General features: G+C 43.0%; 1 long non-coding RNA gene across 1 annotated transcript in view; it reads right to left on the bottom strand.

Moving 5' to 3' along the window:
• LOC149320705 (uncharacterized) overlaps nt 1-8,673 on the bottom strand; it is a 30,822-nt gene that overhangs the window by 17,643 nt on the left and 4,506 nt on the right. Inside the window, exon 2 of the long non-coding RNA XR_016279491.1 lies at nt 7,645-7,839. This is a non-coding gene — a long non-coding RNA (uncharacterized LOC149320705). The remainder of the gene's footprint in view (nt 1-7,644; nt 7,840-8,673) is intronic.

Raw genomic sequence — 8,673 nt, 5'->3', positions numbered from 1 at the left:
ATTCCATAAAATGGAAGTATGGCAATTAAAATGGGATGATAGGGGTTGCTTTGATTGCGAGTTCCTGCATGGCAGGAGGTTGGATTGGATTACTCTTGGGGTCTCTTCCAACTCTAGGATTCTATGACTATAATTCTGTAGTATGAATGAGACCCAGGGATACAGAAAAGGGAAAGGGGATGATACTTTTCTTTCCTCTTCTCATATGTGATGCAAGAATGGGGGTGGTGGTCACCGAATCAAACAGATTCCTGAAAACCTTAGAGCTGAAAGTGACATCCAAAGGCCACTTTTGTTGAATAGCTCTTACTGTCAGGAAGTTCTTCCTAATATTGAGGTGAAACCTCTTTTCCTGTAGCTTGCGTCCATTGCTCTAGGTCTTGTTCTCTGGATCAGCAGGAAACAAGCTTGCTCCATCCTAAATGTGACATCCCTTCAAATACTTACACAGTTAACATACCACCTTTTAACTGTGTCTTCTCCAGGCTAAACATACTAAGCTCCGCAATCTGCTTCTCATAAGACAAAGTTTACAGACCCTTCATCATTTTGGTCCCCCTCCTTTGGATATGTTCCAGTTTCTCAATGTCCTTTTTTAATTGTGGTGCCCAGAACTGGACACAATATTGCAGGTGAGGCCTGACCAAAATAGAATAGAGTGTCACTATTACTTCCCTTGATCTGGACACAATACTCCTATGGATGCAGTCTAAAATCGCATTGACTTTCTAGCTGCTGCATTGCACTGTTGACTTATGTTCAACTTGTGGTCTACTAGGACTCCAAATCCTTTTCACATGTAGTCTCCTTAAGCCAGGTATCGCCCATCCTATATCTATGCATTTCAATTTTTTGCCCTAACTGCAGTATCTTACATTTCCTTTGGGACCCCACTGATCACTTCTCTCCAGGATGAAGAGGAGCCATTGCTGGGCACCCTTTGGGTTTGGTCGATCACACAATTACAGATCTACCTAATGGCCGCACTGAAGGCAAAGCATACTGAATGGTTCAACAGGATGAAATATCTGCTTGTTAAACAATTCTCAGAATCTGCCAGACAGTCAGCCTGCTTCCTTGAAAAGTCCAAAATACATCCCCACCATGCTCTAAGGATGAATGTATGTGATGCATTATGCATTCATACTGAAGAGGACAATATGCATATCTGACCCTTGTAGGAGAAAAAAAATCATTTTGGTAGCCATTGTTTTCATGCAAGAATACAGAGCCATCCAAGACAGTTTGCTGCCTGAGGCAGAGCACTTTTGGGACAGAATGCCTTTCCATCCCAAAGTCAAGGCACATAATACACAAGGCCAGTGATTTTATTTTGGCACTCCATGCAGAAAATCTGACAAACCCTCTTTTCAGACAGTAAAAATGCAGTTTGTGGTCCAGGACCGCTTAATTAATACTATGTAAAAACGCAGACTTGGTAAATGAAATAAATAATGCCTTGCACCCCTTTTTATTAGGTTCAGCATTAGTTGCCTAGCTTGGCAACTTCACTCACTCTACAGACACCATTGGTATGTGTTCCATTTTGGAATCAGTCCCGGATTGCATCTGCACTACAGAAATAAAGCAGTGTGATACTGCTTTAACTGCCATGACTCACTGACATGCTTTGTGAGACATTTAGCCTTCCCTGTCAGAAAGCTCTAGTGCCCCATCAAAATACAAATTCCAGAATTTCATAGCACTGAGCCGTGGGAGCTAAAGTGGTGTCAAACTGCATTATTTCTGCAATGTGGCAGCAGCCCTGGATAGTTCTGTATTATTGATTGATTTCATTTCTATGCCACTTTTTTCCTAGACAGGGAACAAAAGAATTTAACAAAAGCCTTTGATGCTTAAATAAATACAGTCATACTTCAGTTAAAGCCTCTGGCAAAGAAGCATCATTTTACAAAATCTTTTTACACATAGCCAAACCTGATCCTCTTGTCCTTTGTCCAACTGAAAGCTTTTAGCAGCATCAGCCTTTAGCATTAGGAAGGAGAAGAAGGCTTGGACAAGCACAGGCCTTTGGTTTTGGATGTCAGTAGCATATCTGCAGTAAATGATAAACTAAAGTACGTAGACCATGGTATCCTTCTGGAACGCCTGGCAGAGGTGGGAATCGGGGGCACTGCGCTCCAGTGGTTCCGGTCCTACCTCTCTGGGAGGTTCCAGATGGTGCAGCTGGGAGACGTGTGCTCCGATAAGAGGGCCCTCACAACTGGGGTCCCTCAAGGAGCCATTCTGTCTCCCATGCTATTTAACATTTACATGAAACCGCTGGGAGAGATCATCCGGAGACATGGGGTGCGGGGTTATCGGTACGCTGATGACACCCAGATAGTCTTCTCTATGTCTCCGACTGATGCAGTGACCGAGGATGGCGTCTCTCCTCTCGTGGCATGCCTGGAGTCAGTAATGGGCTGGATGAGGAAAAACCGACTCAGCCTGAATCCAGAGAAAACAGAGGTACTCGTGATAGGTTCCCCTGGTCCAGGAATGGCGGTGGTTCCACCTGTCCTGAACGGGATCACGCTTCCTGTGAAGGACTCCGTGCGCAGTCTGGGGGTGCTTCTTGATTCGTCGCTTCACCTAACATCTCAGGTGAATGCGACGGTCAGGAACACCTGTTATCAGCTTCGGCTCATTCGCCAGCTGCGCCCATACCTGGCCCAGAGGGACCTTGAAACGGTGGTACATGCTCTGGTAACCTCTAGATTGGATTTCTGCAATGCGCTCTACATGGGGCAACCCTTGTATCACACTCGGAAGCTACAGTTGGTACAGAATATGGCAGCCAGGCTGGTCACTGGTACTTCCAGGACCAGCCATATTACACCAGTGCTTAAAGAGCTGCACTGGCTGCCTATTCGCTTCCGGGCACAGTACAAGGTGTTGGTGATTACCTATAAAGCCCTACATGGCTTGGGCCCAGGATACCTGAAGGACCGCCTCTCCCCATACATTCTGCCCCGCACCCTCAGAACTTCTGGGCAGCAATTACTTAGGGTCCCTGGGGCTAAACTCTCCTCTACTGTGAGGAGGACATACTCCATCGTTGCCCTGACCCTTTGGAACACGCTGCCCACAGAGCTCCGCTCGGCCACCTCCCTGGCCCAGTTTAGAAGGGATTTAAAAACCCTTCTATTTCAAACTGCATTCCCCGAGTGAAGTCCTAGATGGCCTCCCTCTCTCCGCTGACGGCAAGACGGATGGCTGACCGGGGTTTTTTATATTGTTTTTAATTGTCTTATGTATGTATTGTTTTTCACCATGTTGTTCACCGCCCTGATCAATGGAAGGGCGGTATATAAATAAAAGTTTTATTTTTTATTTTTTTGTAGATAGATCTTGTAGCACCTTTGAGACTGACTGAAAGAAAGAAGTTGGCGGCATGAGCTTTCCTAGACTTCAGTCTAGTTCCTCAGATGCCTTTGGATGCATAAGTCTACTTCCTCCAAATGCATCTGAGGAAGTAAACTGAAGTTTACGAAAGCTCATGCTGCCAACTTCTTTATTACAGTTTAGTTTCAAAGGTGATACAAAGGTGCTACAAAGATATAGAGACTAACATGGCTATATCTTTGGATTCTACCAATAAAATAAAGTTTGAGCTGGGAGAATGGGATCCTACCTAACCGATCCCACTGTAGCTGTGTGTGCCTGCCTACAACAAGCAAGGTAAACAGCAGCTACCTCTAGAATCTCTTACTATGAGCATGCATGGACAGCAAAATGGAGAGAAAAGGGGAAGACAGGTAAGACTACCCCATCAGCTATGTCCAGCATGTTCAAAGATAATAGATCTACAGGTTTGGCCACCAAAATGGAGATCATAAGAAGAGTGGAGAGTGGTGAAAGAAAAATTCATCCCTGGGAGCCTTTTGGAAGAAGCTTTCCAGTGGACTCTACAAGGTGAAAGAAATGCTTTAGTTATTTAAGCAAGGCTTACTTAATTTGGTTGAGTTCTGAGATAGAGCGGTGTTAGTCTGCTGTATCAATATCCTATATCACCTTTGAGACTAATTCTGTTGAAGAAGTTGAAATTTTAATGGTTTATATTTTAATATATTATATTTTAATTCATAGCCATTTTAATCCTTAAAATTGTTTAGTTGTTTTTTAATTTTATATTTATGTATTTTAATACTTTGTATTGTTTTTAAATTGTATTGTTTTATACTTGTTCGTTGCCTTGAGTCCCTATATTGGGAGATAGGCAGGATATAAGATGATAATAATTATAATAATTGTATCATAAGCTTTCATAGACTTGGTCTACGGACCGCCTTAAAGCATTAACTTTTTAATTTGGGGCTCCAGTTCTATAGGCTTACTATAGTTGTGTGCCTTCAAGTAATTTTTGACTTATGGCGACACTAAGGCAAACCTAACATGGGGTTTTCTTGGCAAGGTTTCTTCAGAGGGGTTTGCCATTGCCATCCTCTGAGGCTGAGAGAGTGTGACTTGCCTAGGATCACCCAATGGGTGCCATGGCTGAGCTTGGATTCGAACCCCAGTCTCCAGATTCATACTCCAACCCTCAAACCACTGCTATACTATGGTGTGTATAGTATGGCAACCATGCATCTAAGGAAGTAATCCAAAACACACTGCAGAAATAATCCAGTTTGAGACTGCTTTAACTTATGCTACAACATCTTGTACACAGTCTCAAAGGTGGTACAAGATCTCTTTGCATATTAAGCTGGTTGTTTCATTTCACTTCTACTTTTTGTTAGCTTTTAATTTTAAAAAGTCTGCTGAAGCGTGTTGAGCTGTTCCTTTCTTTTGGGATACAGCAATCTGTCCCTATTCTTTCCATGTTATTTCAACCTCTGGTGCCAAATTTTCCATTAAAGAGGCTGTGCTCATGAACACATCTACTTTGCCAACTGAGATGCACCTTATATTGTATGATAATTATTGAAATTTCTAACTTTCATCAGAACTACAGTGGGTCCTTGCTATCCACCGGCATTTGGTTCCAGGATTCCCCTCGGATACCAAAATCTGTGGATGCTCAAGTCCTATTAAATACAATCGCATAGTAAAATGATGCCCCTTATAGAAAACAGCAAAATCAAGGTTTGCTTTTGGGATGTGTGTGTGTGTGTGTGTGTGTGTGTAGTAATATTTTGAAGCTGCGGTGAGTTGAATCTGTGGATAAAAAAATCTGTGGATAACAATGGACAACTGTATCAGTATTTTTCAATAGCTTTTACTAGCTTGTAAAATTGAATTTTCACCTGGCATTTAGTATTTGTATCCTTTCTGCTTTTATTATGATTTTTGCTGGTCTTGGTGTTTCCTCTTATCCAACACTGCCATCCTCTGGGCATTTTGGAGTACTGTACCAAAGTTGCCGCTGTGGAATGAATAGGCGTCCTAACAAGTACAAAACCAAAAGGTTCAGGGTTTCAATGTACACATGTACAAAAATTGTTAGAAGCTGGAGCATTTTCTGCCTCTAGGATAGGAGTCTTGAACAGATCATGAATAACAGGATGTGTTTCCCCTTTATTAGAAATTCAGGTTAAAAAGTGCTACCTTAGAGCATGAACTTTTTTCGTTCAGTGTTCCAGTTCCATGGGTTTACTCCGTGGAATGGCTGGTATCTCTCTGGCTTTTCTTCGCGAGCGAAGATTCAGGAAAGACTCATCCCGCACTTTCTACAAGTGCGCTGATGACTAAAAAGGCCAATCCGAGATAAACAGGTCCAGTTGCAGAAAGCACAGCAGAAAGTCTCCTTGGGTGATGTTTCCGGGTTGTGGTTCTTTCTGCGTTGTCGTTCCCCTTCGAGACCCGTTCGCCGTGAGCTTTCGAAAAAGGCTGCAGCATCGTGGATAGTGCGTCTCCGTGCCTCCCGATGTGAGGCCAGGGCAGACCATTGTTGGTGATCAATTTGGCCGAGCCTGAGATGTTGTTCAGGGAGTCCTTGTATCTCTTCTTTGGGGCGCCCCTCTTACGCTGACCCATGGCGAGTTCACCATAGAATATTATTTTAGGGAGGCGATGGTCCTTCATCCTAGAAACATGTCCTGCCCAGCGCAGCTGCGTTCTCAGTAGCATGGCCTCAATGCTGGTGATCCCTGCTTACTCAAGGACAGCAACATTTGTCACATAGTTGGTCCTGTGTATATTTAGAATTGTGTGTAAACAGCGCTGATGAAAGCATTCGAGGAGTCGTAGGTATTGGCGATAGGTGACCCATGTTTCAGGCCCATAGAGGAGAATAGACAGTACAATGGCTCTATACACACTGTTGGCAGTCTTGGTCAGACCCTTCGGTTGTGACCTGTCTGGCATGGGAGGCCCTACCGGTGGCTATTATATCACCGCCAGCATAGCTCACAATTTTATTAGGGTACGCAAGGCTCTCCCCCACGACAAGGGGGCATCAGTGGAGAGGAATGGCATGTATAATATGGCAACAATGCCCCAAAAGTGGAAGTCTATACACTCAGCCCTACTTATCCACAGATTTTTTATCCACGGATTCAAGCATCCATGGTTTGAAAATGTTTTTAAAAAAGTATAAATTCCTGATAGCAAACTTTGATTTTCCATTTTATATAAGGGGCACCATTTTGCTATGTCATTATATTTAATGGGATTTGAGCATCCACAGATTTTGTTATCCATGGGGGATCCTGGAACCCAGCGGATGACAAGGGCCCACTCTTCCTATCTACTCAGAAGAACATCACTTTCTGTTTACTGTTTATTATACAGTTTCTGTATAATCTAGATCGAAAGAAGTAATAGTGCCACTCTATTCTGTTTTAGTCAGATCTTGCCTAGAATCACAATTCAAGAGGTATATGGACAAACTGTAACATGTCCAAAGGAAGGCAACCAAATGATGAATAGTCTGGTAATCCAGCCTTATGAAGTTTTGGGAGTTGGGTAGGTTTAACTTGGAGAAGGGAAGACTGAGAGGTGACCTGATAGCATCTTTACATATCTGAAGGTATGTCATGTAGTAGATGGAGCAGCTAGTTTTCTGCTGCTCCAGAGAACAGAACACAATCCCCAAAGGATTCAAATTACAAGAAAAAAGATTTCATCTAAACATAGCAATAGCAAGTACATTTCTATACCGCTTATCAATGTACTAAGCGATTTGCAAAGTGTAAGCCAAACATCAGGAAGAACTGTTTAACTGAAAAGAGCTAGAGCATCAGATTGTATGTTCATCCCATGAAATGTACAGTGGGCCCTTGGTTTGTGGAATGACCTGCTGGAAGAGATACAACAGCTGAAAAGAAAAGAAAAATCTGCATTTAAAACTGCACTAAAGACATACCTTTTCCGGCAGGTCTGAGTCAATTTTAAATAATGACTTTTTAATTGGTATATTCTAAAGAATGTGTTCTTCTGAGTGTGTTTTAATGATTTTATAGCATCGTGTTTTAACTATTGGTTTTGTGTGTTTTTAATTGCATTTTAATGTCACTGAATAAATCAGTAATCCTGGAAATTGGAGTCCAAAACAATTTTTTCCTCCTAAGATCGGAGGAAGAGTGGGATGCCCCACTCACTTTGGCCTCTGGGTCTCTTGCTACTAGAAAATGATGCTGGCCAAGCTGGCCTGCCCTTAGGACTGGTGAGAGCTTCTCTTTGCCAGGAATCTCTTACCTCAGCCAACTCCACTGCAGCGCTTTCCCTCCTTTTGGAAGAAGGAGACAATCCAGATTTGACAGAGGGCTGCATTCTGCTCTCAGTGGTTTGGGCAAAGCACACAGGGAAGGTGTAGTCCAGGGCCACATGTGGCCCCTAGGACGCTTTTATGGTCCCAACACTTCCAGATTCCTAGGACTGCCCTTTCTGTGTCTGAAAAAGAAAAGAAAAATGGGTAAACCACTTCTCCAGAAAAAAAAAATCCAATACTGGCAATTAAAAGGGGAATAATAGTATTATATTACTAGTATAACAACAACAGCAACAGTAATATGGACTGCAATTCTGGGATTAAGGTTTGATTCCCTGCTCAATCATGAAACCCACTGGATGACCTTGGTCAAGTCACACTCTCTCAGCCGCAGGGGAAGGCCATGGCAAACCTGCTCTGAACAAATCTTGACAATCAGCAATGATGGGAGTTGCATTCCTTCAATTTGAAGGCACACATCAAAATGACCTCAAAGAATCTAGTCTGAATTTCATGCTACCCTCCAGATGCTCTTGTACTTTAGATTATAGATGTAAACCGCTTAGACACTGTTAGTTCAGTATGAAGTGGTATGTAAATGAAGCTGTTTGTTTGTTTGTTTGTACTGCAACTCCCAGCAGTCCTAGCCCACCTAGCATGTGAGCAATGATGGGATTTGCATTCACTGGAGGTCTGTATGTTGGAAATGATTTCAAAGCACACAACAACAACAAATACCTTACACACACAGACAGACACACAAATCCCAGCTCAAGCGTCTTCTGTTAAAGGCAGAGGATGAACAACTGACCAAAGAAGTTGGCAACCCTGGACCAGATCCAGATCCAAGATCCCTTGCTGGCTTTATCTTAACCACTAGACTCTACAGCCTCCCTGCATAGCCCTCCAGATCTTCTGTGACCCATGAAAAAGCACCATCACCTATCCCATCATCCAGGCTGCATTTTGCATCTCCCAGGAATTATGTGGGTTCAAAGGTAACTCAAAAAAAGCTT

Source organism: Sceloporus occidentalis, unplaced genomic scaffold (assembly GCF_023333645.1).
Source record: "Sceloporus occidentalis isolate IW3139 unplaced genomic scaffold, rSceOcc1.0.p SCAF_1, whole genome shotgun sequence".
Taxonomy (NCBI): Eukaryota; Metazoa; Chordata; class Lepidosauria; order Squamata; family Phrynosomatidae; genus Sceloporus; species Sceloporus occidentalis.
Note: the sequence above shows the minus strand (reverse complement) of the source record. Positions and strands in the feature narration are given on the sequence as shown.